The 9,455-nt window shown below is 49.2% G+C and overlaps 1 long non-coding RNA gene across 1 annotated transcript; it reads left to right on the top strand.

The window, feature by feature from the left end:
• Positions 1-4,695: 4,695 nt before the first annotated feature.
• Positions 4,696-9,197, top strand: LOC134486313 (uncharacterized). The gene is made up of 2 exons (XR_010065123.1): positions 4,696-7,156; positions 7,309-9,197. It is a non-coding gene; the product is annotated as an uncharacterized LOC134486313 (long non-coding RNA).
• The last annotated feature ends 258 nt before the right edge of the window (positions 9,198-9,455 follow it).

Raw genomic sequence — 9,455 nt, 5'->3', positions numbered from 1 at the left:
CGCCCCCCCCATCACACACACACAATTAATTATTAAATCCACTGACGACAAAATAAAAATAATTGAAGGCACGTTGAAAATCAGGGCCTATTTCATTCTGAGTGTTGTCTCAACTATCAAATGTATTTGTTCACAGAAAGCCCTGGAATAGACAATACCACCCTTTGCTGAGCTGTTTGTGTTTCTGTGAAATTGGTTATTGGAAGGGGAATGGTGTTAATTCCCTTCTCTCCATTAGAAAGCGACTGCGGGCTCCTTTATCAGATCGAGCACAATCATACCATGCTTGGCAGAAGTGAGTTAACAGATCGGCTCTCCTGAGGTTGCGTTTAGTCATGGGAGGCACTCAAAAGCACTTTTCCTTTAACGGCCTTTTCTTGTGCATCCCATTTGATCTCCCCTTAGTTTGGCCAATCAGGACTTCTTCTAGAACATGCCCTTGACCCTTATTTGGATGTACTAATGACTCACTGCCTTAATTGCCACTTGTTTATGGCTAGACCACTACAAGCGTGTTTTTGTAATGAAGAGGAAGGACTCCAGACTTTCTTAGAAAAGGAAAGCATGCTCGATCTCATGAGTTCGCAGTTTCAGGCCAAGCCTGAGAGGGGTAGGGCAGAATATACCAAATTTGTGAAATTGGTACATTAAGTAATGCAGGTACCTCACGGATGGAGAAAAGAATCCTCCCAGGGTGTGGAGAGCCTGCAAAATTTCAGTGACTCTACCACAACTAAAATCAGGACTCTGGAGACTGAGGCAGGCCAGACAGTGATCTGCAGCCCAATGCCCATATCACCCGAAACCACTGAGGAATAGCAGGTCTTTAATCCATGCATCAACATCTTTTTCTTAAAACCTGCATGTATGTATACATGTTCATGTGTGTGCCAGAGTACATCGGTGTCTTAGTTAGGGTCTTGTTGCTGTGAACAGACACCATGATCAGCCTGAGTTTTATAAAGGACAACATTTAATTGGGGCTGGCTTACAGGTTCCGAGATGCAATCCAGTATCATTGAGGAGAGAGCATGGCAGTGTCGAGGCAGTCATGGTGCAGGAGGAGCTGAGTTCTACATCTTCATCTGAAGGAAGCCAGGAACAGATTGACATCCTCAGGCAGCTAGGAGGAGGGTCTCCAAGCCCACCTCACAGTGACACACTTCCTCCAACAAGGACACACCTTCTAACAATGCCACTCCCTGGGCTAAGCATATGCAAACCATCACAATTGGTATGTAGGTGTGTGTGTGTGTGTGTGTGTGTGTGTGTGTGTGTGTGTACATGTATATATGTGCATATGTTGAAACAAAAGAGAGCCTTGAGGTGTGTTCCTCAAGAACCATCTATAATTTTGTTTTTTACAATAGGTCTCTTGATGGCCTACAACTCCACACGTAGCCTAGGCTACATTGAAGGACCTACCTATCTCTTTATCCTCAGTGGTGTGTGTGTGTGTGTGTGTTTGTGTGTGTGTGTGTGTGCGTGCGTGCGTGCGTGCGTGCGTGCGTGCGTGTGTGTGTGTGTGTGTGTGTGTGTGTGTGTGTATACAGGTGACGCTGAGGTGAATTCCAATTCTGCCCGCAAATATCTTCATAGCGGCTGACAGCCTGCAGTGGTTGAGTCATCAGGAGCTGCTGAGACAGCTTCTGCCCAGAGAGGGTCTATCAAGGACAGGGGCAGGGGGGAGCAGCAGTATGCCGAGGACAAGGACTGAGAGAGGAAGTGACATTTGGAGCAAAGCCTCTGGGAATCCTTTCATAAAGTGCCTCATGTCAACCTGATGTCGCAATTGCCCCATGATGCTACTGTGTCTCTCTACCAGCTCGGCCACATCTCCAGCTTAACTCTCCAAACCCCACTTTCCTTATCTACGAAGTAGAAATAACAACCAAACTCCTCTCAAGGAGTTAAAGGGAAGGCAGACTGAGCCGAGGCATGGGAACAGCCTGACTTCGCTAGGACCATCCTGGGTGACCGGCGGACACACGACGGACCAGTCGGTGGGAAGTGCTGCGAGTCTCTGCTCTGTGACAATGCCACACTCCAGGGGTAGCGTAAAAAGGCTTTGCGGTCTTCATGTCCAAATTACGTCTTACTCAATTAACTAAAAGATAAAAAAAAAAAAGCCTGCTGCCCTCACATGGGGAAATGACCACGGGCTGAGACGTTCTGGAAGGAAATTGACAAAGAATGGAGAGCCCATTGTCAGGGAAGAAGTGTGTCCCAGGAGGGTTGGAAGCGGGCGCCCTCATAGCTTTGGCACAAAGCTGTGACCCCAGGTGCGTGGGGAGCGCATCATAGCCTTGACCCAGGTGGCTCACCGCCCTGCGGCTCCCCTTCCTGTGGAGGCCGTGAAGCCCCTGGAATAATGACATCGAGTCCTGGGAGGGCCGCCGAATCTTTACTTCTGAAAGTTACTCATCTTTCCACGCGGTTCCTCACCAGTGGCAGAAGGAATATTGGCATTCTTTAATTTCATTCAAATTACACTACCAAAAAAAACAATTAAGGTGAATAATTATGAAGCTGAGGTCAACTCAATTTTCTATAATAACGTTTATTTTGTTCCCGGGCTCGTCATTGCTAAATCCCTTCCATCCTCTTCGCCGTCTCACCCCATTTGTTTCCCCTCTAAGTGACAGGCAGTGCGCATCAAGGCAAGCAGAGATGTCGAGACAGCCGGGTGGCACTTTGCTGATCTTGGGAGAAAATAATTATTGTCTGTGTTCACCTTTCAGGGAGATGCTCATCTGCATATTCCCAAAGCAGGTGATGTGTGCATCCAAAGGAGGCTGCCTGCCCAAGGCTCGGCGCACAGAAAGGAGGGCGGGTCCAAAGCCGGCTTCTCTTTACTGTCTGAGACAGGTATTAACCCACCAAAGGGGGCTTTAAGAGAGCTTTCGGTAGGGGCTGGGGATTTAGCTCAGTGGTAGAGCGCTTACCTAGGAAGCGCAAGGCCCTGGGTTCGGTCCCCAGCTCCGGAAAAAAGAACCAAAAAAAAAAAAAAAGAGAGAGAGAGAGAGCTTTCGGTGGAACTCAGAACATGTGTGTTCATGTATGTGCATGTGCACATGCACACACAGAGCACACATGCACACACACGCACAGAGCACGCACACACAACACCCTACACCCACATATACACTGGTACACACTTGTGCAAATGCACGCACATGGATATACTTGCAGCACAATACGACAGCACAGATTTTTTTTTAACATTCAAAATTCCCTTGATTGACAGCTTTGAAGGGAGAGGTTGAAATTTAGGATGATGCAGGTCTGTCAACCTAGCCCTGAGGAGGGTGAGGCAGGAGAATCAAGAATTTGAGGCCAGCTTGGGCTGTATAGTAAGATCCTATCTCAAAGGAAAGAGAAAGGTGGCGGAGAGATAGTGAGGGATAGAAGAAGGGAAGGAAGGAGGGAAGGAGAAGAGGGAGGGAGAGGGAAAAGGAAGGACGGAGATGGGAAGGGAAGGAGTGGGGAGGAAGATGATGGGAGTGAGGGAGGAGAGAGATACAGGAGGAGGACAAAGGGAGAGGGAGAGGAAGGGAGGGAGGGAGAAGAGTGTAGACGGAAGCAAAGCCTGTTGCATACTGGACACTCCAATTTGAGATCCTATTTGAGGTTAGTTTCGTTTGTTTCACTTCCTGCACTTGGAGTCTGTCTCATCTGGATTTATGGACCATGGAAACTATGATACTAAGACACGCTAACAGCCCCACATTTCAGACAGAAATCCTACCCCTAGAAGTTCACTGGGCAAACTCTTGCACGTCTGATACGCTCAACCTCCGGGTATGTAATCCTCTAGCTGGATGCTAAAGGGACGCCCAGAGCAAACAAGCATCATCCTGTGCTCTTGGGCCCAACAGCATCCTAATTTAACAAATGGCCAGAGAGAAAGGAGTGGGTACCAATCGGGCTCTGTGTTTTCAAGGCCAGGGGCAGGATGGAGAAATTTAAAATGCAGAAGAAGGTGGGAGACTGACTGCCTGAGTCCTGCCTATCATGGCCCACCCTTGGGCCATCTGCACCCTAATGAACGGTTCTCTCTCACGCCAGGAGCTTCCTCTCTCTAGTACCCACCTACTCCCGTCATAGAGCTCTCCTCATGAAGCTGGTACCATGTTCAGTCTGTGGGTGGGGGCAGAGGCTGGGAGTGTCCTCCAAGCATCATGGGAGATGAGCTTAGGCAGCAGCCATCCCAGCTCTCTGGCCCCACTAATCGAGGGACATTCTGACACGGTCTCCTGAGACTGAATATTTACAGTGTGCCCTTCAGTTCTCCAACAAGCTTTTTTGGGGGAAGGAGAAGGGGAGGGGGAGGGGAAGGGGAGGGAAGGGGAAGGGGGAGGGGGAGGGAAAGGAGAGGGGAGGAAGGGAAGGGGGAGGGGGAGGGAAGGGAGAGGGGAGGGAGGGAAGGGGGAGGGGAGGGAAGGGAGAGGGGAGGGAGGGAAGGGGGAGGGGGAGGGGAAGGGGAAGGGGGAGGGGGAGGGGAAGGGGAAGGGGAAGGGGGAATGGGGAGGGGAAGGGGAAGGAGAAGGGGGAATGGGGAGGGGAAGGGGAAGGAGAAGGGGGAATGGGGAGGGGAAGGGGAAGGGGGAGGGGGAAGGGGAAGGGGAACGGGGAGGGGGGAGGGGAAGGGGAAGGGGGAGGGGGGAGGGGAAGGGGAGCAAACATGGGCCGGGACATGCATGTGGAGAGCAGAGAATTCACTGCAGTCAGTTTTCGCCTTCTTCCATGTGAGGCCCAGGAAAGAAGATGTCCCTGGAAGAATGGGGCCATGGGGGGAAGATAGGAGGCTACCTCATGGGAAAGGAAACAATTGCAGGACAAAAGTCCAGAGGTGGGCTATGCCTGTCACCACCCAGGAGAGTCTGAAAGTTGCCCCTGTGGCCAGAGTCAAAGAGCAGCCAGACAGGATGCTGAGAACAGGGTGGGGGCCAGCTCAGGGCTGCCTGGCAGGCCAGGTCAGGAAGTAAGGCTGCATCCTAACTACATTACCATCTCACAGATAAGAAACCAAACGCTGGGGAAAGTCACCGGGCCTAGGTATGAAGGAGGAAATCTAAACACGGGGCCTTTTAAATATGTATGTATTCCACCATTTTTAATCACTCTCGAGCACGCGTGTGTGCGTTTTGTGTGTGTGTGTGTGTGTGTGTGTGTGTTTGCAGGTGCACATGTGTGCACATTTTTGTTTTTTTGTTTTGTTTTGTTTTTCGCTGCTCACCAAGTAGTCTAAGCTGGCTTGCCAGTGAACCTCTGGAAACCCCAGTCTTCATCTTCCTGGAATTCAGGGTACAGATACACCACCACCCCTAGCTTTTTATATGTGAGTTCTAGAGCTCCAACTTAGATTCACTTCAGCAACCAGCATCCCTGCATACCAAACGGTTTAACCTTGTTTCCCTCCTGACGTATTCTGGGCTGGCCCTCCCCCTCGTCCCTTACACAGTCCTCGCACAGTCCTCTACCTAGTGATCTGTGTCAGACCACCAGCTCTGCGTTCCACCTCCGCTGAGAGAGCTGGTCACCTGCATTCCTAGACAATTGCTGGCCACATCCTCTTCCAAACATCAAGATATACGGCCTCCATAAATTTCCAGAGACACATTAACGTTCACCTCCATAATGCCTTAATTGTCCAGAAACCATTAAGGTGACAAAGGGACAGATGTAAGCGGGGAGGGAGGAGAGCGAGACGCCTAAATTAAAGGTGAACGGTCCAGGACAGCCGCTCCCAGGGGGTGAGGGAGATCTGTGGGCTTTCCAGGTCCCCACAAGAATCGACTGACCCATGAATTATCTCAGTGCGACGCTCTTGAGTCAAGGGGAACTTTTTTAAAGTGGGATTTTTGCAAAAGGTTAAATGGAAATGAAAACTGAACAATTATTTTTGTCCTCCTGCCTGGCAGGGCTCCCGCTAATGTTTGTGCACAGAGATGATAACGGCAGGATTCTTCAAAGCCTGTTCAGGGACAATCATATCACGGGCGAAAAAGGATTTGATTTTGTTTAAAAAAAAAAAAAAAGTGTACATTTGTAAGTGATCTTGAAAGTAAAAAGACAAGATGGCATGAGCTAAGTGCTTTATTTTCCCCAGTGCTGGTGGGGTTCCACAGCTCCTCATTGTGCCCATAATTGGGGTTTTTTTAAGTGGGAATGAAGAGAAGTGTTTTCTTTGTCTGTGAAGATGGCATTGCTGACCCCCCCAGCCCCCAACCGGGAATTCTGTTTCTGGGAAACAAGAGGCGTTTGCTCCTGCTGGGCCTCCGCATTTGGAGACCACTCTAAGCATAGCACACTGGTTCCGACCTTGTGTTTCCCTTCATCAGTCTCAGGGTTACTAACTTCCTAGAGAGGAAGAGGTTGAAGACACCCCAGAAATCATTGTAATACCTTCTGGGGCTCTGGAGATGGCTCAGTCGGGAGGTAAGGGATTAATTCACCTGTGCTAGGCCAAGTGTGAGGAAGTGAAGACAGGGGTTTGAGCTCCTAAAATCCATGTTTTAAAAATCCTGGGAGCAGGTGAGACGGATGGAATTCCAGCACTGAGGAGGTAGAAACAGGAGTAGCGGAAACTGGCCGGGAGCCAGCCTAGCCAAAGAAGTTGGTTACAAGGTTCAATGAGAAACACTGTTTCCAAATAAAAGGGAGATTGAAAAGCCACCAGACACAAACTTCTAACCTGCACGGGTATGATCAACCCCTACCCTAGTGCATGTACAGACAGACATGGGGGAGGGGGGGATCTCCTGGCCTGCGAGTCAGGGGGAAACTTCCCTGCGAGCCATCATATAAGTAGAGTTATTGTAGACTGAACATCAACAGTACCGAAACCCCAAACCTGAAAGCCTCCCAGCTCTGAAACTTTTAAGCACCAAGGTGAGACCAGGAGTGAAAAACTCGGTACTAGAAAACCTTATTTCATTCAGAAAACTCCTTAAAATGTTGTACAATGGCACCTTCAGGTTAGGTCTGAGATATATATGAGACATAAATGAATTCTGTACTTAGACTTGGTTCCCATCCCTAAGATAACTCTCACACACAGGCGTGACAGGAAAACCCTCCTCAGAAGGAAGATGCAGCCCTCCTGGCCCTGAGCTTCTGCAATGACTTGAGCGCAACCTGGTTTTCCCTCCTTGTATCCTATCTCAATGTCTGGCATCTCGGGAGCACAGACTGCAAGAAATGCAGAGCCTAGTACAACTCCAACTGCGGGGGAGCCGCTTTCTCATGCACTGGGGGTCTGGGGGTCGCCCCTCCCACCACTAATTTTCCTCAACATCTTCCAAGAGCCGGTGTTATTTCAACGTGTCTCCCGTGTGGCCACAGCCTAGGTGTTAGCTCCATTTGAGAGCTCCTAATTGCATTTTGTAAAACAAGAAAGAGCAAATCCCAGAAGCTTCCAAGGGAGTCCATTTCATATTTCATTGCCCAAAATGTTGCTGCTGTTTATGCCTGAAAGAAATCAATAGGAAATTCCCAGACACCGAACGAGACGGTCCAGACCCAGCTTGTGCTTGATGGAGCAGGTTTCTCTCCACCATATGCCCAGGGAAGGGGTGCTTGGATAGTGCCAGTGACTCCCAGAAGAAAGGTGTTCATCAAACGCTCTGTGAAAATTAAAACTTTGAGTGGAGCTTATGGCTGAAAGCATTGGACAAACAGATATTTTTCTCATGTGTCCTTGATGAAGTTCTGGTTACAAAGGTTGGTTTGTTTTGATTGGTCCTAGTAATCGCCTGTCACCTCCCCCCCCCACACACACACCCCTGCCTCCTTTCCTGCCCTTTAGAGTAGCTTCCCCACTTCTTGAGGACTCCAAAGAGTCCACTAGCCCAAGTGCTTAGATGGTGCTAACCTACTCAAAGAAACACGGAGACTCCTGACCCAAGTCTTACCTCTCAGCAAAGATGGATCCAACAAGAGTTAATACGAAGTAACTATGGGTTGGGACAGCATTCATACCTGCTAGAATTCCCAGGACCAGGGGACGCTGTAATGTAATCCAGCAAAGCATTCACTGGATTTGGGAGAGAGGCGGGGCTTGAGAAAAGAGTCATACCGGAAGGGAAAACGGGAAACAGAGAAAAACTGAGTTCTGGACCGAAGCAGTGGGTTCTGCTCCAGACTCACTCACTAGAATTGGAAGGGTCATGCTTAGCTGTGACCTTTTAGACCTCAGAATCTCACTCAGTCCTGTGTTCTCAGAAGTCAGTGTGAACAGCCGCCTGCAAACAAAGAGTGCCTGTCAGGTTTACCCGAGCTGTGCCGTGATCTTCATACTTCCTAACACCCAGCAGAATGTCACCCAGCCTTCCTGTGTCATGAGAATGCCCTTCACACAGAGTGGCTTTCTTTCAAATATCTGACAATTAAGAATATACATGGCAGAAGGCTTCTCTTGGGGCTGGAGGGACAGGTTCAGAGGTTAAGAGAACCGGCTGATCTCACAGAGGGCCAGAGACCAGTTCCCAGCACCCACATGGCGGCTTACAATCATCCGTAACTCCAGTTCCAGGGATCCAACACACTCTTCTGGCTTCCACAGGCACCACACACATGGAGTGCAAACATACACGCGAGCGAAACGCCCACTCATAGGCACAAAATTTGAACCTTCAAAATAAGCTCCATCTGTGTGGGATCGGCTCTCATGACCCAAACACAAGTCACGTGGCCAACCCTGTAGCCAATGGAAGTGGTGCGCATTCAGCCCGTGTGGGAAGCGCTGCACTGACAAGCAGGGAGAGCTGAGGAAGAGCTTCCTCCTTCCGCTAGGGAAGTGCTCCTTCCGCATCATTTTACTGCTTCACCTCCACAGCCCGGTACAGGACAGAGCTGCTTCGTAAGGGTGTGCTCAGCATCTGAATTCCAACCAATACAGTCCCCATGAACTTTTGTAACCCAATCCATTTCAGAGACAGGAACTGCCCGTAATGGGAGGCTGCGTGAAATATGTCCCCCGGAAAGGTAATGCACAGGTGCTAGACACTAAATCAGCCACCACAGCGTCTTCAATGGATTACAGGAGAGATGGCTTTGACGAATGCCTTCGCCTTGCCACGATTATGATTTCTTATTCATCTTGTGGGTTTTTAAACAGAACCTTGTACTTAGTATTCAAATTAATGACTCCAATGTATTTGCCTGGATTTTCCTTTTAAAAAAGAATCATTCCGCACAGAACGTGTGATGGTTATGTTGCTATGATAAACTTACTTGGTAAAAGCTTTCTCTATTTTATCATCTAGACAAGGAAATATCAGTAAATCAAACTTGAAAACCAGAGTGGAGGGGAGCGAAACTTGCAGGGCGGAAGGCAAGCTTTAGATCCTTGAGGATGGGAGTATGACAATAGAAGGCAAGGTTGGCCCATGTATTGGAGCCTAAGAATGTTCCAGAGCATGCCTCCGGGTACAAACTGTCCCTGAGCTCTT

The sequence above is a fragment of the Rattus norvegicus genome, chromosome 3 (assembly GCF_036323735.1).
Source record: "Rattus norvegicus strain BN/NHsdMcwi chromosome 3, GRCr8, whole genome shotgun sequence".
NCBI lineage: Eukaryota > Metazoa > Chordata > Mammalia > Rodentia > Muridae > Rattus > Rattus norvegicus.
Note: the sequence above shows the minus strand (reverse complement) of the source record. Positions and strands in the feature narration are given on the sequence as shown.